Raw genomic sequence first — 22,162 nt, 5'->3', positions numbered from 1 at the left:
AACGAGAATTCTCGTTGCCCCACATCTCCAGCATCTGGTGTTGGCCGTGTTACGTGTTTCTAATATGCATGCAGTGGTATCTCTTTGTTTTAATCTGCATTTCCCTATGACACATGATGCAAAGCATCTTTTCATTGGCTCATTTGCTATCTGTGTATCTTCTTTGGCGAGATACCTGTTAAAATCTTTGGCCCATTTTTTAACCAGGTCATTGTTTGTTTTCTTATTGTTGAGATTTAAAAGGGTTATTTTATTTTATTTTATTTTATTTTTTATTTTGGGCAACAGTCCTTTATGAGATGTGTCTTTGGCAAGTTTTTTCTCCCAGTCTGTCGCATATCTTCTCGTTCTGTTGACATTGAATCCCACAGAGCAGAAGTTTTTAATTTTAATGAGGTCCAGCTCATCAATTATTTCTTTCCATAGATCATAACTTTGGTGTTGTGTCTAAAAAGTCATCGCCATGCCCAAGGTCATCTAGGTTCTTTGCTATGCCCTTATCTCTTTATAGTGGTGAAGTGCAGCTGCAGTCTTCTGGCTGATGTGAAAGGCAGCAGAAGTCAGATCAGGGCCTTCTTTGAACTATTCTGTTGAACTATGGTGGAGGAGACCACCAGGCAGGCCAAGTGCTAGGCAGTATTGGGTGCTTGGGGTACACCAGTGGGTAGGACAGACACCTGTGACCTTGTAGGGTTACATCCTTATGAGAGAGGGTGGGACGGAAGATAAACAACTGACAAAATAAATAGGTAATTTCCATAGCACAGTAGAGCAGGATGAGTCTTAAGGAATGAAATAAAGAAAGGAAGCAGGTGGAGGAGTATTGGGAACCAGGAGGGGGGGGTATCGCAATTTAAAGCTGAGTGGTTAGGGAAAGTCATGGAGAAAATGTCATCTGAGTGATGATTTTAAGGAGCTCTCAGGAAGGTAGGATCATTTTAGTGGAGGTGAACGGAGGATGTGGAAATTGGCTGTGCCAATATCTCAGGGAGGATTATTCTAGCAGGAAGCAGAGCTGGTGCGAAATCTTTGAAATGAGTGTATTCCTGGCCTATTTGAGGAATAATAGCAAGGGAGCTGGTGTGGGATGAACAGTCAATGTGCGTGTGTGTGTGTGTGCATGTGTGTGAGTATGTGTGTGTGTTAGAGAAAGAATGGTAGGAGATGAGCTGATGCCAGTGGATATGGATCATGTTGGCTCTGGTAGACATAATATGGACTTAGATATTTATTTTTAGTGTTATGTAAGCCATTGGACAAGTTTGAAGAGAGGAGTGACCTAAACCAACATATGTTTTAAAGCGATCCTTCTGGCAAGGCCAACAAGATTTTTGGATCAACAGGACTCACCAGAGATGGGGAGGACTCAAGGATGACTCCAAGGTAGGTGTATTTGTCGTCTTTTGGTTTTGCCTGAACCACGGGAAGGATAGAGTTGTCATCAGCTGAAATCGGAAAGCTGACTCCAGAACAGATTTTGGTGGTGCTGGGGTTGGGGGATCAGAGTCCAGGTTAGGTCACGTGTAAATTGAGATGCAGTATACCAGTTGTCCGCTTGCCTTTCCGCTTTCCTTAGAGGGAGGAAATGGCTTCGGTTAATTTTAGATTTGTTGGTGCAGATCTGCGGAAGGACAATTCTGGGTGCTGTAGTTTGAGGAGAACACTGGCAAAAGAAAATGTGCCCAGAGTGAGGCCATCAGGATGGAAAGTGACATGGATATCTTACCATATGAAGAATGATCCAAAGACCTGGGATACTACAAAAGATTAAGAAACATATCTCTAAATGTTTGAAGGTGGATAAAAGTTAAGCTCTGTATTTAGAAGAGGGATAAAACTCCTAAGGGCTAAAATGGATGGAAGTTGCAAGGAAGCAGAATAGGTCTAAAAAGAAACCAGCACTTCTCACTGATTAGAATATCTGGAAAGGGAATAGGCTTGGCCTGTGAGCAGATAAGCTCCCTCGCTGGACAGAATCCAGCAGATGTTAGATAATCACTGTCCAGGATTTGCAGTGAATCATTAGATTTTAGAATTAAAAAGAACTTTGCACACCCAACATAGAAATTCTACTGACAGAGGAGCTGGGAGAGTGAAACCCTGTGGTCTTGTCCAATTCCCAGATTCTGCTACTATAAAAGCTCTTAAATCCACCCACTGGCTTGCTCTCCATTTGTGGCATAAAGCACGTGATGTGCTCGCCATATGCCAAACATTGATTAGTTCTTCTCTGCTTGGCCTATGCTTGCATTCTGGGCTTCTGAAAATTTGGATGGTTATAGCCTGCAAAGAGTCAGTTATATTTGTTCTCAGACCTGTTTATGCAAGTTTTACTTCCTATTGTAATTACATGACTTAATTAACTATAAGGTAAACCAATGACGTCTGCATATGAGAAGCGAGTTGTTATTTCTGTGAAATCGAAAAAGATTGTTCTGGAAAATTGCCATGGAGAAGAGTGAAAAATTGCTGTTGAATTCGATGCGGGAAAGAAAACTCTGAAGACACTGAGAAGAAAATGTAAAAATCTAGAAGGATCCTGTACTCAAATTGTAGTTCTTCATCTATTTTTAAAGCGAATGACATTGAAAATTATATGTGATGTTGTTCTGGCCTGTCATGTGTCCCCCTCACCCCCCATTCAACCGCACTTGGAGATCACTGTTTAAAAAGTGATTAAGATAAAATGAGCAAGTGAGGGTGGGGCCCTACTCTGGCATCTACCTAAGAAGTGGAAGAGACACCAGGGATGCGTGAACACGGAGCGACCAGGTGAAGACCCAGGAAGAGGGCAGCCATTTATGCGCCATGAAGAGAGGATGCAGAAGGGAGCACACCTGCTGACACCTTGGTCTTGAACTTCCAGCCTCCGGAACTGTGACAACATCCATTTCTGTCTCAGCAACCCAGCCTGTGGTGTTTTGTTACGGTGGCCTCAGCAGACTAATACGATGTGTTATGGGGCAATTTAGATGAAGAGACCAGACAGAAGACCAAACCCCCAGTTTGGTGAGTGGATGTTTTAAATGTCCCACTGAGTGTCTAAGGTGTATGTATCTATTATTTGATAGGAGTAGCCGCCTAACCTATCATTTTGATTAATTAATTTTAATTAATTAATTGTTATTCATTTATTATAATTATTATTAATTATTAATTTTGATTAATACACAGGCACAGGTTCTTTCCTCCAGACTGGAAGGCATCTACAGTGTTCGTGGCCACCCTTTTATTTGTTCATAAACACTTTGTCAAGGGCTGTGTGGCACTCTGGGTCTACCACGTCATGGCACCGTGGGAGAAGTCACGAAGGAAGGCACAAGGAGATATCGTTCTGGTGTTAAGAAGCTAATGGTAAGTGACATGAGTTCAACACACAAATAACTCCGCTTCGGGGCCTTGGGGTGAGTCATAATTGAGGAACATAGTGTCCTGCAGGAGCTCTCAGGAAAGTGGGATCATTTTAGTGAAGGTGACTTCAGGGCATTTGAATTCACCTATCTACGACTGAAGTAGGATCTGAACTAGTGCAAACAGGCAGGAGGGTCGCTCTAAGTACAAAAGCTGGTGTGAAGAAAGGCACAGAGCTCTGAGAGGTCACAGGACATGTCGGGATGGCAGTCACGCTGCCTGACTGAGGCACGGTGGCTGGGGGATGGCAGCAGGGTGGGCCGGGCCTTCCTGCTGCAACCCTGCCCATCGCTTCCAGGGCTGGTTCAGCCTCTCGCTGCCTTCTCCCTCCTGCTCCAGTGCCAGGAACCTCATTGTGACTGTCTTCATGTGGGATGTGCTTTACCACCTCCCCGCCTAGCATGACTTACATCTTCCTCTGTGAAAACTCAGCTTGGGCATCTGCTCCTTAGGGAAATTGCGTAGTATCCTGTCGCTCCCATAACACTTGACCACAAACTAAGCAGCTCCAGAAAAACCCCAATTTATCCTCTTACAGTTCTGTGGGTTAGAAGCCTGACATGGTCTCATTAGGGTCAAATCAAGGTTTTTATGTTTTGTTTTGTTTTGTTTTTTAATTTAAGTAAGCTCCATGCCCAACGTGGGGCCCGAACTCGCAGCTCTAAGATCAAGAGTCCACTGACTGAGCCAGCCAGATGCCCCAATTTCTTTCTGGAGGGTCTAGGGCAGAGCCTGTTGCTTGCATTTTGCAGCTTTTAGAGGCCTTACAGTCCTTGGCCCGCAGCCCCATCTTCCACCTTCACCAACAGAGGTAGGCTGGGTCCTTCTCAGGTCACGTCACACTGACCTCCCCTTCCGACTCTCCCTTCTCATTTGCAAGGAACCCTGTGATCACATTGGGTCCACCTACACACTCCAGGATAATCCTTTTACTTTAGAGTTGGCAGGTTAGCAAATTTAATTCAATCTGCAGCCTTAGCCTGACCACATAACCTGATATATTCACGGAGTTGGGGAATCGGGTCCTGGACATCTTAGAAGGGCATTATTCTGTCTCTCACAGACGATGACCTCGCTTTTCCCATCAACGTCCGATTGTACTCATAATATCTTATATGCAGTGCGTCTCAAGCTTTATACTTACTAATAATGGAACAGATGGCTTTTTTGGAATCTTAATTACTGCTTACTGATCAGTTTATTTATCAAATCTTCCATTATACACATAGCTTGTTGAGGGAAGTTGTTCTTTTATCTCCTAATCATTTTTGTGTCCCCAGCATGTGGCACATAGTGGTTACACTATAAAGGTGGGGGGTGGGGATGGAGGCATTAAATGCCTTGCAAAATGATATGGCATGCATTAAATGAGGCCAATATTTCTTCAGTTACTTAGTTGCAAAATTTTGAGAAAGGAGCTGGCCGAATGGCTGAATTCTTGGGCTTTACAAGGGGACCCTTTATGTGCTCCCAGTCCCGGGATCCGGAATCCCCGGATGACGAAAGGGTGCGCAGCGAAGGGCAGGCTCCTGAATCGTCTTCCTTAGTCCACCTTTCTACCTTTCCCTCCTTCTCGGAGCAAGAGAGGAATGAGAAAGCAGATAAGGAAATATCCTGATTTTACGCAGAGGCTGAATTCAGCTGGGATTCCTGGGTGAGCCGGGTAAGCCCGGGTGTGGGACTGCACGAAACAACCGTGAGTCAACGAGCAGCCATCAGAAGACCAGCTGCCTCCGGTGTGAAACGATAAGGAGGCAGCGATCGTGCCTGAGATCCGTTATCCACGCTGACTGCAGGCTCCTTCCCTCTGCCTACCGTCTACCCTTGACCTAATCCCAGATAACTCCCTGGAGTATTGCTCCCTCGGGTAGAAGGTGATCCACTTGGGTGACTAAAATAACCCCGTGAAGGTGCAAAAGGGTCTGAGTCATTTTGCGAGATGAGTTTTAAATTATTCTCAGTCTCTTATCTCTCAGAGGCTCTAGGGATGGGCTCTGCTCCTGCCATTCCGCAGCCTGTCTGTCCCCGCAGAACCTGCCCCCTCCTCCCTTACCAGGATCCATCAGCTGAACCTTAGCCCTGAATATTTGAGAGTTGGACCCTCCCAAAGGTTCGAAAATGATTCCAGATCTAAGTGTTCAAAAACGATTCATTAGTTTCTTCTCTGCCTGCTCCTGCTTTTCTCTATTCTGGGGACTCTTGCTAAACTTCCTTCTCCTCCCCCTCTTGGTGTCATGTTAGCTCTACGTCTGCTAATAGCAGTCATGTTCTGCGCTCCTACTCTGTGTCCAGGCATTGTATACTTATTGTTTCTGCTTCCAAAATTCGTACAAATAAATGTCGTTCTGCCCATGTTATAGCCAAAGACACTTCCCAAAGTGTGGGTGCCTTGTTGGCAAGCGACAGTACATGACAGCATGTTGGTGTGAGTCCAAAGCGAGTCAGAATTCTCTGCTCATCCCAGTGTATGTAGAGGGGAGGTGAGGGATGAGGTGGTAGGGAGGTGGGTGGTGCCAAGGGAGAACACAGGATTCAGACATGTAAGTAACAGGTGAACAAACCGCTGTTATGATTGCTTTGAGATGAAGTTTGTGTGGTCCCCATGCAGCATGTGTTAGAGGCATCCTTGGAAAGTTTGCGAGGATAGCTTAGGTGACATCGGGGATGGATGTTGTTGGATTTGTCAGAATTTCTTCTCCTCTTCCTCCATTTTGGATGACGGGAAAAAATTGAACTATTTAGAACCAGCCTGCTGGACTCAGTGTAGGTGATGCCAAAGTGATAGGCAGTGTGCAAAGCGTGCCAGTCGGGGGCCGTCGAAGGGCACCCTTCCTGCCGCCAGACCCTGGGGTTGGGTTGACCTTGCCCGTAGCCTGCACTGAGTTTCTTTGCAGGTGGATTGAACAGATGCTGGTTGGTCCCAGCACCCTTAACAAACACTGCTGGGGCATTGCCCTCCATATCTCCCCTCACCTCTCCATGGTTGATGAGGTCGTAGCAGAGAAAGTGGTTTCTCCGTGGAAGGACCGTCCCAGAGTATGTGGGCTGCTCCTGCAGCCCTGAGGTCTTGTGCCAACAAAAAGTGAGCGACTATGGCTTTCTCTGGCTGTGAACACCTTTCAGCACGGGCTTCTTGACCTTCAAAGACTGCTTCGGCTTTGATTTTGCAGGGGAGGGGTGTGGCATCAGGGGGTTTCCTTCTCTGCTTTCAACACCGTCCTCATAAAAAGGATCTCTCAGTCCCAGATGTTTTATATCTCTTAGGATCAGTTGCCCCAAACACAATCGACAGAAATGAAGTAAATAAAAGGTTGACATCACTTTTTATGATGTTCTGAAACAGAAGAAATTCAAGGAAAAAATGGAAACCTTCACAGTGTGGCAACTGGGAACCAGTGGGAAAGCGTGTTGTTTACACCCAGAGCCGCTCAATAGAACTTGTCCTCGCATTTACCCTTCCTGTAGGAGACCCACGGGTCACTAATTACGAAAGAGTTAGGGATGCAAACTACATTGATCGCCATCCAATTCCTGGGAAGATGACAAAAATGGCTTATCAATAAACTACCACGCCAGGGAAACAACTGAAATGCAGATTTGACAAATTAGCCTTGAGATTAGTGCACAGTGGGAACACTTTAGGCCTTTAGTTTTGCTTCTTGCCCAGATAAAATCCTACTGAGAGTGACTGCGGCTCTAGCCTTTGCGGGCGGAATCACACGAGAAATGAACGACATTACGCATTCACAGCCTTAGCTTTCAAAGCAGCAGTCTGAAAAATAAATTTGTGTGTTAAACATTAAGATGAAGTTTAATACCTACTTGTTAGAAACCTTTGAAGAGAGAAAATGGGATGCTTTGTTCTGGAATAGATCACTTGCTTGAAATTTGACGTTACTTTTATCACATTTCCTTTGAAAGATGCTTCTGACTTAACACTTGACCTCTTCAAGAAGATAAAAGTCCTATGTCCTATTGACAAAAATGTGTGTTTGTGTTAAATGAAACGCATTCTGTAATCACAAAAATACGGTTCAATGGCTTCAAGATTAGATGGCTTAACACAAATTGCAAGAATGCAGGCTCGATCCTCTAAGCCTGTAAACAGGCTTACGAGTACACCCCATAGATACGGTGTGGACGCAGTGTCTGTACGTAATAAGTCGTATTGTGACTTCTTTGCCTGCTATAACGCTTTTGTAATAAAACATAAACCATCTTGAATGGATATTCATGTTCTATGCATTTGAGGCTAGGAAACCAGAGGACAAAACCAACTTATGTATATCATCATGGTTTTTTTTTTTATTTGAATGAAACATCAGAGTTTTATTTGACTGAAACATCTAGGAAGATATATTTTTTTAAAAATATTGATGCCTGGTTCTTCTCCTGGAGCTCCTGATAGACATCGGGGTGCAGCGTGGTACTGGGTCTAGAGGTCTGAGAGCATTCCTGGTGATTCTCATGAGGCGGCAAAGCTGAGAACCGGGCTGTTAGAGCTTTATATGTTACCTGCAGCCATGTAGTATTCTCGAACTCAGGACATCAGCCCGGGCACTGAATTATACTTCGTACTGTGTTCTAAACCAGGACTTCTCAAACTTTTGTGCACGACCAGAATCACCTGGAAAGTATGCTGGGCCCACCCCAGGGTTTCTGATTCAGTGAGTAGGGGTGGGGCCTGATGACTTACATTTCTAGTAAGTTCCCAGGTGATAGGGTTGCAGCTGGGCCAGGGACCACACTTTGAGAACCACCATCTTCAACAGAGCTAATCACAGAATCACTTGGGGCCTCTTTTAAAATGCTTCCAAAGCGAATCTTCCTCCTACCCGGGAGATCCTGACTCAGTAGAAATGGGGCACGTTTGTGTTCTGACATTTGCTGGGTGTAGGAAATATGCAGGAGTGTAATTACATCCACACAGCTGACGGGGGTATGTGTTCTATGCAGGTGAAAATCAGATATTAAATTAGTGCTGCTGGGGATTGAATGTTTGTGTCCCCCCAAAATTCATATGTTAAAGCCCTCCCCCCACGTGATGGTGTTAGGAGGGGCCTTCAGCAGCTCCTTGGGATTACAAGTGGTCACAAGGGTAGGGACCCCATGACGGGACCCTGTGATGGGATTGGGGCCCCTGTAGTTTGGCCGGAAGAGCCTGCCTCCCCTCTCTGCCAGCTAGGTGAACCACAGTATGAGAAGTCGGCGGTCTGCCACCCAAAAGAGGGCTTTTACAGAACCCCACCATGCTGACACCTCCGTCTCAGACTCCCAGCCTCCAGCACTGTGCAAAAGAAATTTCTGTAGTTTCCAAGCCCCCCAGTCCACAGTATTCTGTTCGGGCAGCCTGAACTAAGACAAGAAACAGTCAAAGGAAAGATGAGGTGCATATTATCTTCCTACCATCTTTTTTTTGATCAAGGGCGTATATTTGAATACAAACTTCTTAAAAGCTTCAGTGTTAAGTGAGGGATGCTATGCCAGGGGCACACGAGCTTTTAATGAAAGAGATCTCTCCCGTGGGCGGGGCTTGTTCTATTGTCCTCATCACCCCCGCCACCGAGTGCCTGGTCCCTGGTAGGGCCATGTCCCCGCCTGTCACACACAACAGGGTTCGCTGGTACTTGCGTTGTTTTGTATAACGTACTAGCTTGTCTTTGCAAAAACACATTTTATTAGTAACCTGCGTAGATGTTAGTTTAATTCATTCTCAGATTTAGGACTCGATATTCATTTCACACGTGAGGAAAGAAGGCTAGCACGTTAGTCCGTGGGGCCGAGGAGACCGCGTTCCCATCGGTGGGGGTCTGTACATCAAACCCACCGGTTTTTCCTCTCTCTGAGCTCACAGCTGGGAGGAGCCTCTCTTTCTGTAATACTGACTCATGCAGATCTAGTTGGGAGGATTTCGATTATAATGAAAACCCCCTTATATCAACGTTTCATATACGATGGTGTATGCTAGTCTCCTCATCCACCAGATTTTTTAAAAAGACTTCATATATATTAGGGAAAATGTGGAACTAGCATATAAAATCCAGGATTTGACTGATATTATTTTATCAATATGTCATCAATTATCAATATGTTATCAACATATCAAAATATGTTATTTTATCAATATTATTCCTGAGGCTGAAGTAGGCATTTAGGTTTTTAAAAAGTGATCTATTTTAAGGAACTAAGAAATAATAATGTGGGTGCTACTCCAATACAACAAAAATTATGTAATTGATACAGTTTGGGAAGCACTCTTTTGACTGAGAAAGAGTGACATTTTAGGTAGATAACATGGTCTTTTCCACAACTTAGACTGTGGTGAGTTGTCAAATAATTTATGTGTGCACTTGACAGTAATTTACCCAGAAAGCTCCAGACTCCCCAATATCTTCTTGAATTTCGTGTGTGTGTGTGTGTGTGTGTGTGTGATTTCCCTCAATTCTACGGGTTGTGTTATACGAAGCTTTATGAAATGGCCATGATTCATGACAAATCTTTTTCTAAAAAGGATTTCAATGAAAACAAAGCAAGTTTTCCTTTTTTTTTTTTTAAGATTTTATTTATTTATTTGACAGAGACAGCCAGTGAGAGAGGGAACACAAGCAGGGGGAGTGGGAGAGGAAGAAGCAGGCTCATAGCGGAGGAGCCCGATGTGGGGCTCAATCTCTTAACGCCGGGATCACGCCCTGAGCCGAAGACAGACGCTTAACCACTGTGCTACCCAGGAGCCCCCCCCTTTTTTTTTTAAAGCAAAGAGGTTTCTTTTATAATCTAGACAATATATTATTTTTAAAGTGGTATTTCTTGACATTTATAGTGTTGGTGACAAGGTCATAATTTCCGTCGTAATGAGGTGCCGTTTAATAATGCATAACCCCCAACGCACATCTTCTCGGGCTGATCCACGGCCAGCCTCCCGCCAAGGCCGAAGAGACTCTGAGTGGGTCACACTTTGCCTTAGCAATTCCAGTGGCCTTTGGTCCCTGGCTGTGCCCTACCCAGAGCTTCTTCCAGCTGCATTGGAGGAAACCAAAATGCCTCGAGCTGAGAATTCTGTGCTTTTCTGCTTTGATTCCAGGGAACAGTTAGCTGCGAATAAAGGCGCTCCGTGCGTTCTCATGAGTTTTTAATGGTCATAGCTGAGAACGAGTAGGCGGTGATAGGGCTGGGTTTCGCTTTTGGAAACGCTCTTGGATTTTTTCTAGTTTTTGGAGTAAGGCCACATGCAGAAGTATTGCCACTGCTGAGGGCAGAAAGGTTTCATGGTGCGTGTCTACGCTGAGCAGAAGTAATGCGCAAGACTAGTGAGACTTGATGACTACAGACAGCTCTTCAGAGGAAGTGAGAACGAGTCCTTCGTGCCACCGCGGCTCTCTGCGGGGCTCTGCGTGGTTGTGCAGCCGTGGTACCCTCTGGAGACTGCCCACGGCACTCCCACCCGGGGCTGCAGCCCCAGATCCTACGATATATGTGCATCCTCTTTAAAAATAGAGCCTTAATGTTCTGCAGGTAGGGAAATACAGCTTTCGCATGGACTTTAAAAAGCATTAAAACTTACTGGGACACGTGGGTGGCTCAGACGTTTAAGTGACCTATTCTTGGTTTTGGCTCAGGTGGTGATCTCATGGGTCATGGGAGGGAGCCCTGCGTGGGGTTCCACGCTCAGCACAGAATCTGCTGGAGATTCTCTCCCTCTGCCCCTCTCGCCACTCACATATGTGCGCACGCTCTCTCTCTCCCTCTCTCTAAAATAAAATAAATCTTTTTTTTAAAAAAAAAAAAGGCCTTAAAACTTACTGCTGAATTTGTATGGATGAAACCACTGAGATAGTCTTGTGTTAAGCAGAGGCACGAAGTATAGAAAGCTTGAATGGGAAGTACCCCCCTCCGTGTTGGGCATATTGTAGCGTTCAAACCCATATGTATTAACTGAGCAACGGTCATCGCCAGAGAATGTGGTGGAACGGTATAAGCCGTGGCACGCTGGCTGTGATAGACGGACACCCCCGCCCTGTGGGAAAGGGAGGCGCGTGCTGCTCTGGGGCGACCAGAGCCCCTGAAGCTTGCACCCTGCCCGCGTCCTCCTGCGTGCTGGGATTTCGGGGGTGGTGGCGTGATGCACCCCTCCTCCCTCGGAGATCTCTCACAGAGTCGGATTAACCATACATTTTGCAAGATGGCTCTCATCCCTCCCACCTGTGGTTTTGCTTTCATGTTTGTTGGCTTTAAAAAAAAATGAATCATGAGAGGAAAACCATGTGCCAAGGGTGTGCCTCCATTTCTCCGCATCCGTACCTTCTCTACTAATTGCTGATGTTGTGCCGTCCATCACAGGACGTACCAGGAGGGGACACACACGGGAGTAAAAATCCTTTTGTGTGTTTCCTTGTGGGTTTGTTAAATAGTTCCAGTCTACCCCATGTGGTCTTTCACATTTGTAGAACGTTAGTAACATTAGGGTGTTAACTATAGTTTTTTCGATCATCGCTTTGTGTTTCTTATTTATTGAGTTGGAAAGATAGCTTTGCCCTTGGAGTCATTTCTTTGTGTTTTTATTGACTTCGTTTTGTCTCCCTGGGGGAGCCCCTTACCAGAGAAGGCAGAGGCGGTCTGGCTTGGAGCTGCCCTGCCTTCACTTCCCTCCTCCGTGGGCTCGGCTTTGCTCAGCTGCCCTGTGGGTTTTCTGACGCAGTGATGGTTAACTTGAAGGCACACAGCTGCCCAATGCCTTTTGATGTTCCCTGCTTCACATGGTGAGTCCTTTCCTAATTTCTGTTTTGAGAAATTGAGCAAGACCTGTCACTAAAGCAGCGTTGTCTAACATGATTTATATTGGAGATAATGTAGCAACTCTCTGGAAATGACCTCAGGTTTTCTTAATTAAATTAGTCCCAAACTTCCAGGGAATAACCCAAAGGTCATTATTTTCACTGCAGTCCTAAGAACCTATATATAAGAAAAAAGAGTTGATTACCTTATTTGGGGTTTAAGTTAATTTGATTTACACACTGCTCTTGATAGTGGTATAAGAGGAAAGCGGTGTTTGTTTTTCATATTCCGTGAATTTCCATTCTTAGCTTGGATAGTATGCCTAAGCAGTTTAAAAAAAAGTTGGCACATAGTGCCAAAAACAATAAATGGCTACAGAGCTAATTTTTGATACTGCCTTTAGCACCTTTGACCTTAGACTAATTTTATTTACTCGGTTACTCTATCCTTTAAACATTATAATATAATGTATCATACAGGAATATTATGCTTTTCTGGAGGAATTATTCTTTGGGACCACTCCGAAACTGTAGAGTGCTGTCACACAAGTACTTGCATTTATCAAGAATATGGTTTTAAGCCTTTGCCCGAGGAACGTAAATATAAATTTAAGTATAAATTAAGTATAAAATTAAGTATAAATTAAGTATAAGATTAAGTATTCCTCGTAGATATTCTGGGGGAAAAGTCTGTATTTCAAAATTGCAGAGCAGAAGCAACAGCCCTACATTCTGATGGTCTCCAGTTTGAAACATGCAAGTTTAAATCCGCTCTGAAAGCCCCTCTAATCCGAGCTGGGCCTCGGTGTCCTTCAGCTGATAGCAAGGAGTTCTTCTTGCTCTTCCTCCCTGTAACCAGGCTGCTCATTTTTTTTCCAAGCGAGTTCGCCTGGTACGGGGGTCTCCTCCAAGGCTGAACCAGGGAAGGTCATGAATGAAGGTGGCTCAGATCAAGAAGAGAAATCTGTGCCCCCTTACCTCTTGCCAAGCTCCATGTTTTCTTAGGCTGCTCTGCTCATTCTCGTACACCTTGACCACTGCAGTCGGGACTTCTAACTCGCCGGCCCCGGAGCTGGCACACCTAGACAAGAAGGTCCCCCAGGAGCGTTTTCACGTATTCCCATCTGTCTGTGTAATAAAATGCCAAGGGGCCTTAACATACTTCTGTAGGACTGGGTTCTTTTTGCTTCTACTTGCGCTGCTGTCAAATGTAAGGAGTTCTTGCAGATAATTCCGAGAAATTGAGTCCTGTGAACATCAGAGAACTTTTTCTGTAGTGGGCCTTTGTCTCTGAGGTAACACTTTCCTAGGGGGAGTGAACTTGTCTCTGGGGAGACCAGATGGCCAGATGATTTACCTTAGCATCATACATTGGTAGAGTCAGATTTTTCCAGTTCATCCATAGTTCTTTCATAAACCCAGCACTGGAAATATCCTTGTTGTTGAAATGGTATTTCTATTTAGGTACAAAATATTATAATTTGGGGAGTGATTAACCTCGCATCTATCAATATTTTTGCTTCAGGTTGGTATTCGAAGAACTGTCAATTCAGTGGAGAAATCATCTCATCTGCAGTTTGAGTTCAGATAGGGAGAAAAGTGTCTCTGGCTTCCACAGGAGCAACAGGTGTTCTGTGGATAGGACTGGAGCCTACAATAATTTTTCTAACACATCTTACCATAAAGATTCTAGTTTCCTTCTCAAGGGTTCCACTGAAACAACTGAGTGTAAAAACACTCATTTTTAAAGCAAAAAGTAAGAAATAAGATGATATCAACCTGCTAGTCATTTCGGAGTCAGTTTCTCAGATGGCTGGACTCGTAGGGAGAGCCAATTTCTGCCCTCAAGTCTAAGAACTACGTTTCTCAGTATTAAGAAAAGAACGTGAGTTATGTAGAAAGCGCAGTGGCTAAGATCTCCAACGACGCTGAAATAATGAAAGGGGAGTGATTTTTTTATATGACTTGGAGTCTAGAAAAAGGATATAATAATGCAAGGAGAGTACAGAGGGCTTAGGGTTGGTAATATGAGTTTTAAAAAGAAAAATCTGTCTTTTCTTTCTTTCACTTTTTTCAACATATTGATTACATTGTGTGGCTGTTATTTTGGTAGAAATGACGGTTGGGTTCCTTCTCTGTACCTGTCCCCAGCTGATTGTCATTCTTCCTGGAGCCTTGCTGGAATCTCTCTCATACAGGAGGAGGAGTGGGGACAGAGCCGAATGGTGGAAATTGCATTTACCCTGTTCTAGGAAATAATGGAAAGATCCATCTAACCGCCATTACACAATTACAGGACTGCCCGTCTGGCCTGAAATAAATAGAGAGTTTCATCCTGCCTCGAAGTGAACTCCTGAGGGTCATTGGTTTCTGGACAGAACCGTACCCCAGCTCTTGTTGTAGGCTCCACAGAAACACTGAAGGGCATCTAAGTAAGGCACCATCCACCGAAATACAGCCTTGGACATCACTGGAATAGAGCCAGAATTCCTACATTCATTTCCAATAATCAGTTACCAAATTGAGATCCATGGGCCGGGAAAAGCCCACTTTGTTCATTTTCATAACTTTAGAAAATCCCTGTGGATCCTTGTCCTGAATAAAAGGCCACTTTACCTGTGTGTGCAGGGGGGTGAGCTGAACAGATATATTTTCCTCGAAAGAAGAGCACAGACTCTCTACCTGGCCAGTTTTCTTTTCATGAATTGTATATTGATTTATATTTTAATGAAACTTTGGCCAGTCTGCTAAATGTGAGTTTCTCCGAGACAAGATGTTAATCTGTATTTAATGCATGTATCATAAGGTTAAATCTGGCATGAAAGGCAATTGAGATCCCCACCGTTCTTGGTTCAGTGCTTCGTGGGAGAGAGCAGGAGCACAAATCTAATTTTACAAGGAAATTGCTGAAAGAATTGATGTAATAGAATGGATATAATAGAGCAAGGTATGTAAAATTTGCATGCTCAGGTGGGTAATAAGCACTTAGAAATTATCGCTGGCCACTGAAAAAGGACCATTTGTTAAAAAGACACTACTGTTTTTTGATCGCCGTGAGCCAGGTTATTAACTTTGCCGTTTTTCAATTTGATTTTTTACTATTAAGGTGACTTTACTCCAAGCGTGTTTTATTTTATTTTGAATGATTTAAACAAAGTGTATGGGTGAACGCATGAATTTGAATAGACTCTATTATATTCAATTTAATCACAATCTAATCGTGTGTGTGTGTGTGTTTATTTAGAGGAAAATAAATGCAAATATACCATTTTATTATAAATAAAATTAATTGGAAAGGGAGCGCATTGCCATCCTTGAAATTTTTTTTTTTTGCGTTAAAAATTTTTGTTGTTTGGAAGGAAAAAGAGGAGCAGAAAGTAATTTCCGAATTACTTAAAAATCCTGCGGAGTTCTGATTCTCATTGCCAGAGCAGTTCTAAAGATTTGTTTTGCTAGTTGTGTGCCATTGGCAGGACAGCATTACATGGCCAAGTCGGGGGCGGGGAGCAAACCTGCAGCCTGCACCCAGCTTAGGGGAGGGGGTGCTTCCCCTACCGTGCTGGCCTCACCTGCAAACAGGCTCCTGGCTGCAGTGATTTAGGTCCCAAACAAGCATCAGGGTAACCGACAACCCTGGTGAGCCTTTGGGACTGCAGGGCAACACACAGGGAAAGAAAAGTGTGAGCCAACTTTCTGATGGCCCAGAGACACCATGGGATGGTCCACACGAAGGCGGCTGTCCTTTAAATTTTCTGGGCACACCAAAAAGCAAGAGCGATCAGGGTGATTGCGCTTACAGACAACTAAACATCTACTGTTCCCTCCGAGTAGATTTGCGATCTCTGAGGGTCATCTTTAAAAGATAGCACACGTTCTAAAAGAACATTTTCAGAGAGATGTGCTACTTTAAAGTAGGAGGGGAAAATTAAAACATCGAGCAATACAATAAATTCATTTCTAACTTATAGGCTTCTCTATGGCTAATGCAAAAAAAAATTTTTTTTGGCCATCCTTCCAGCCCCACCACCAAAGTTCACCGATAAGATTGTTTTTCAGGAATGATATTTCATCTCAGAGAATGATCTCAGTTGCTAATCAAAGAATTTTTACTAATTTAGTTGGTGACCCTGATATTTTTGCATTAACAAGGGAGCAGATACAGCGATTTTATTTAGTGGATGACTCTTTCTTGAAGTTCTAAGGTTTGGATCCTGTTGGAGGACTAGAAGTTTCGGGACACCGTGAGTCCTACACACAGGGCTGCTGCTCACACGCAGCCTGTCTGCAAGTGAGTCATTGAAAAATGAAGAATGCCCAGCTGCCCAGGTTTCTGTCAAAAGGAATCGTAGGGATGTCAGGGATACCTCAAGGGGTGACTTAAGGGTTGACCAATGATCTGTGCAGGTGGGTTCTGAAGGCGTGCCGGAAGGCTGGCCTAGTTCAGAAAGTGGGGGGAACTCAGAAGCTGACTGAGACAGAGCATTGGCAAGGAGCTGGAGGGAGGGCCAGATGCCGAGTTCCGGCTGGTGGGCGTGAGCTCAGGGTGGAGAGTGGTGCTGAGCGTAGGTGGTAGCCTTTGGCCTCTGGTTTGGAGGGTGCCAGGAAAGCTGCCCCCGCCCCTTTGCAGCCATTAGGCACTCACTCTTTGGAGTTAAGGAATCAGGGAGGACGGGTTTTATGTCCCAGCTCTCTCAATAACAAACACCATCGGTTATCAGGCGGCACGGCTCTGGAAAGCAGGTTTGCACATGGGGGAGAATTCAGAGTGGGGTACAGAGGCGGAATCCTACTTGGGAGAAGAGGCTTTGTGGCGGCCCCCACAGTGTGCAGTGGGTGGAGGGCGACTGGAAAGTTCTAGCAACCTAGGTGGTGAAATCCACTTCTCTCTCTAAGTGTCTCAGAGGAAGAGGAAAGAATGCTGCATGTTATGGGTTGAACTGTGTCCCCTCCAAATTCAGATGTTGAATTCCTAACCCTCATTACTCCAGAATGTGACCTTATTTGGAAATAGGGTCCTTGCAGATGTAGTTAGTTAAGATGAGGTCATACTTCAGTAGGGTGGGTCCCTAATCCAATATGACTGGTGTCCTCATAAAGAGGAGAAGCTCAGACACAGACATATGCTTACAGACAGATGAGGGTGAAGCTTCCACAAGCCAAGAAACACCAAAGTTTGCCAGGAAACCACCAGAGGCTGGAAGAGAGGCATGCAACAGATTTCCCTCACAGCCATAGAGGGAGCCAACCCGCTCTCCAATTTGGTAAAGTTTGAGCAATCACTATTTCATAAGCTTAGACATGTCTCTAAAGACAAAGGCGTAGTGGCTGGCTGATTTAAAATCTTTAAGTAAGTCAATTATTTAATGGCGGTAAATTCACAACGTGTTTTGAGTAGTTGCTTGTAGATTTGTCCATATTTCAGCATCAAGCTTTGCTTTCAACAGTTCCTACCAATTAAAGTGCACAACAGCCATTGTGCAAGTGGCTTCCTGGGGGCATCTCTGGATGTGGCCAGAAAAAACCCCCACAAACAGAGCTCATGAAACAGAGCACACGCGTGCGGTCGGCCACAGTGTGTCTCTTCACTGGGATCAGAAACCTAAAAATCTAAAAATCCCAGTTCTTCTTCAGATCAGTCAAGCCTGGTTTGGCAACAGCTTCTCTTCTGTGGTACATTAATATCTTAATGTAAAAGATTCTTCTCTTAGACGTGGTTACATAACACACTTTCGAAATGCAAGCCCATTAATAGTCACGTGCGTCTCTAGAACCATGGTTCCCCTCTGTCCGTGAAACAGCCCGGGCTCTTTTTCTCTTTTAGGAGAAGGAGGAGGAAGAGGAAGAGGGGGAGGAGGAGACAGAAGGGGTTGGGAGAGGAAATCTGAGAATTTTGAATCTGAAAACGAGAGAACTGGAAAGTGGGAGAGTCTGGGGGAATTCAAGTCCTCTCTCTGTGAGGTTTCAAAGAAGCGGCAGTGAAAGAGGATGCCGTCATAACTTGTCTTGACACACAATCAGCTACAGCCTGAGCCCGCCCCCTGCTCGCAGGTACCTTGCCCAAATGTTCTGCAGGTCAGTAGGGAATCATCCGCAAACCTGTCGGGGGAGCCAGCTACTTAACTGCGTAGATGGTGATTTTGATCTGAGACGAGATGAAGACTGAAGAGGCAAGAGGTTAAAATCACTCCCGTTCCCTAAGCGTTCCTTAAATCTAGTTCCTTAAGATGTTCTGAAGACGGAAGGAATGAGCCTCCTCTATCACTTTGTTGAATGGAAGGCGACAGAGATCCGAATGGTGATGTCTGCGAAAGGGAAAGGGCTAACTTGGTTCCTTTTCGCTGACGGTGCTTTTGTATTAATAGTAACCTAGTCATTACAGTTGCAGATTCATCTTAAACTATCAGCGGGGAAACACCTGGAGCGTGGGTAGCACTCACTAGGGCATCTTTCATCAGGTAAATGAGCAAAATTGTTATGAAGGAATTTGTCTTAGTCCATTGGGGCTGCTATAACAAAATACCATAGACTGGGGGCTTATAAACAACAGAAATGTATTTCTCCCAGTTCTGGAGGCTGGAGGTCTGAGATCAAAGTGCCAGCGAATCCCCATGTCTGGTGAGGACCTGCTTCCTCATTCATAGACCGTGTCTTCTCCTGGTGTCCTCACCAGGTGGGAGGGCGAGGGAGCTCGCTCGCTGGCTTCTTTGATGAAGGTGCTAATTCCCTTCCTGAGGGCTCTACCTTATGACCTCATCACCTCCCAAAGTCCCCACCTCCCAGGAAAATCACACTGAGGGTTAGGATTTCAACACCTGTGTTTTGGAAGGATGCAAATATTCGGTCTATAGCACAGTGGAAAGACAAGATAAAATATTGAGATACACTGATGCGTGTCATTTTTTCCCCCCTACTTGATTTTGGGGAAGATGATAGAAAGGGAAATTTGTGGGGTGGAGCCTAAAGGAGTTGCAGTTCAGGGAAGCACATGACTTTTGGCGTGAGCCAAGGTGGTTCTGTGGATATTCTGGAAAATGGCTCTGAACCGTCATCCACTACTCTGCCCAGTGCTCAAAATGCTGAAGAACGTTGTCGTTCAATGAAAAGTGCTGGGACACAAATCTTCAGGACTTCCTTTTCTTACGGAAATATTGTGAAGGAACAAGTTGCAAAATATCTTTATTACCCTACATTTAATATCCCTTATTTGTTTAGCGATTCTTTCAAAGTCCAAGTGAGTCCAAAGTCCACCCCCCGCCCCTCTTCGGTGGTTCCAGTAACTTTCTTCAGGAAATTGCTCATATAGGTTTTCAAAGGTTTTGTTATGAGTTTGCCAGGTCCTTCCCTAGAATGGAGTTGTTTCCCTAAAACCTGAATTTACCTTTATATCCACCTGAAAAACCATCTTAGCCCAGGCTCCACACTGGTTCTGCTCAGTCCATGTCAACTAAAGCCAGCTTCTGAGCCTCGTTTTCTGGATCTTTCTTCTTTCCCCCGCAGCTGTTGCTTGAGCACCTGCGATACGGAATATAGCTTGGCTTGTCATTCCTCTGGGTCCGAAGGTCAGCGGTGCTGGGGGACAGCGAGGGTTGCCAAATCCTGGTAGATGCTCCTCCGTTCTTGGGAAGCCAGGCACAGACGTCTGTTCTCCATCCCACTGCCTTTCCCACTGCACAAAAGCCTTAATAATACAATGATAATAGGACGATGATAATACAAGAGAGTTCAGGAGGTAGCGTTTCATAAACTATTTAAATTAAACAGCCTGGAAGGAAGGAGGAGCTGCTCCGAGTAAATATGAGGGGCGGGGACCCCCAGCGCAACCAAGGAGTTCCCACGCTGCTGGAACAACAGCCCACACAGGTGACCTTGTGCGGAGACCCCGGGGAGATGCAAGGAGACACTCCCAGTTGTGTTGGATGGTTCCTTCCCTGTGCAGGCAGGAATGTTAAGGGGAAAAAAAAAATGCCCCGAGACTGGTTCTTAGCTCTTTAATTATTGGAGTCTTTGTCAGATTGTAGAAGCATGTCTTCTCGGACAAGGTTAAATTTATAAATTCAGGGCGGGAGCAACTTAAAGATTTTTCTCAGCCTTTGCAAAAGATAGCAGTGGGGGAATTCACATTGTGTCAGCGTTTGCCTTGAAAATAAAATGAAGCGTGTGGGTGTTGGAATCAAGAAGCTGTTGGGCACAGCGTGCATGATTTAATAAATATTTGTCGTGAAGTAAAGGGAGAAGAGAACTGAAGGGACTGGATGAAGGGAAGTGGACACCCTTACTCGGGGGACCACATCATTTATTTCCAAACTTGTTCATCTTTAAAAAATATTGTATTTTAAGGTAATTTCAGCCGTGTGGAAAATTTACCAAAGAAGGTATCAGAGAGCTCCCATATTCCCTGTACTTGGTTTGGTAGGGTGAATAACAGCCCCCGAAGACATCGGGGCTCTGACTCCGGGCCCCGGAGAGTGTCATCTTGTAGGGCAGAAGGAGACCTTGCAGATGGGATTACTTTAGGATTTTGGATGGCGGGGTGGTATCCTGGCAGATCCAACTGGGTCCTTACTGCCATCGGAAGTGTCCTTGTGAGACGGAGGCTGAGATTTGATTGTTAAGAGGAGAAGCTGATGAGAGAAGCAGGCATTGCCTGACTGATGGACTTTGAAGCCAGAGGAAAGGGCGACAAGCCCATGAAAAGGCCAGGGTTGGGACTGTCCCCTCCTGCCATCGGGGAGCGCGGCCCAGCCACCCCCTGACTGCAGCCCACCGAGACCAAATGCACACTTGCGGCCTCCGGGACCTTGAGAGAATAAACGTGTGTTGTTTCCAACCACTAAGTTTGTGGTAATTGGTTACAGCTGCAGTAGGAAACTAATAACCCCCGACTCACTTCTTTCTAACGCGGTGTCCCATCTGCCTTTCTGTCCTTTCCTTCTCTTACGTGTAGAGACACTTTGGTGGTGGTGGTGGTGGTGGTGTTATTACTGCAAATCATTTGAGTAGTGACGCAGCACATTTTCTGTCGTCAGGGGGAAAGGACAAGAAGTATAATCCAGGCTGCTCTGGGAAAACCCAGCCTCGTCAGCCAACACTATCCCTGTTTTTCTACTGCCACGGCCGGTGGAGACGCGGTCCTGCGGCGTGAGCGCGGGCTTTCGGAGGCTCTCCTAGCCGACGCTCCCTGCACCTTGTCTCAGACTCTGCACAAACACACACTCCCCGTCGTCCTGCGTTAGGTCGTCCCCGCACATCGCAGGGACCTGGTGGCCCCCCTCCAGCCTGATCTGGGGTCACCGTCACCGCCGCGCTCTAGTCCCCTGGGCAAGCTAGGTCCTTTGGGCTGCTGACCCTCACACACACCTGGACCTGCCGCTCTGCTTACCTGGCGAAGTCCTCCTCACCCAGCCGACTTCAAATACCCATCAGCCCCCTGGGAACGCCGTCGTGTGTACCCCTATTTCCCACCCCCACGCGCGCACTGGAGTTCTGTTATATGCATTCACATCACCTTGTGCTTTTCCGTGTCACCCTTAACACGATTATAATTACGTAACCGTGTGTGTGTAGCAGGCTGGTGAGACTGCAGTATACAAAATACAGCCTGTCTCCTAAACACCCGGGAGCGGGCAGCAGGGCACCGAGAAGCGCATCTTCCCAATTACGGGAAAAAAGTCATCCGACTTCCTGCCTTTGGCCATGTGGGGGTGACGCAAGTCACTCCCGGATTGGGTATGTGAGGGGGTGCGAATGGCTGAATCATCTTTCCATATATATTTTTTTTCTTTTAGCACAGGCTGTCCTTCCCTTTGGCATCTATAATGCTGGGCGCAGGAGGCATGGGTTTTCCCAAGGAGCGCAAAGGCCTCTGGGAGGGAAGGAACCGAGCCCCCCTGCAACACCCCCCTTTCAAAGCGGGCGACGCTGCAGAGAGAGCAGAGCTCCCAGGCAAGTCTGCGGGGCAGTGCCCCCCGAGGGGGAGGACA

At 45.6% G+C, this 22,162-nt stretch overlaps 1 long non-coding RNA gene across 1 annotated transcript; it reads left to right on the top strand.

Moving 5' to 3' along the window:
• Positions 1-2,802: 2,802 nt before the first annotated feature.
• Positions 2,803-22,162, top strand: LOC117803130. Its single transcript, XR_004626808.1, has 3 exons — positions 2,803-3,009; positions 3,175-3,354; positions 21,968-22,162. It is a non-coding gene; the product is annotated as an uncharacterized LOC117803130 (long non-coding RNA).

The sequence above is a fragment of the Ailuropoda melanoleuca genome, chromosome 7 (genome assembly GCF_002007445.2).
Source record: "Ailuropoda melanoleuca isolate Jingjing chromosome 7, ASM200744v2, whole genome shotgun sequence".
NCBI classification, from domain to species: Eukaryota; Metazoa; Chordata; class Mammalia; order Carnivora; family Ursidae; genus Ailuropoda; species Ailuropoda melanoleuca.
This window is presented reverse-complemented; position numbering and strand designations above follow the sequence as displayed.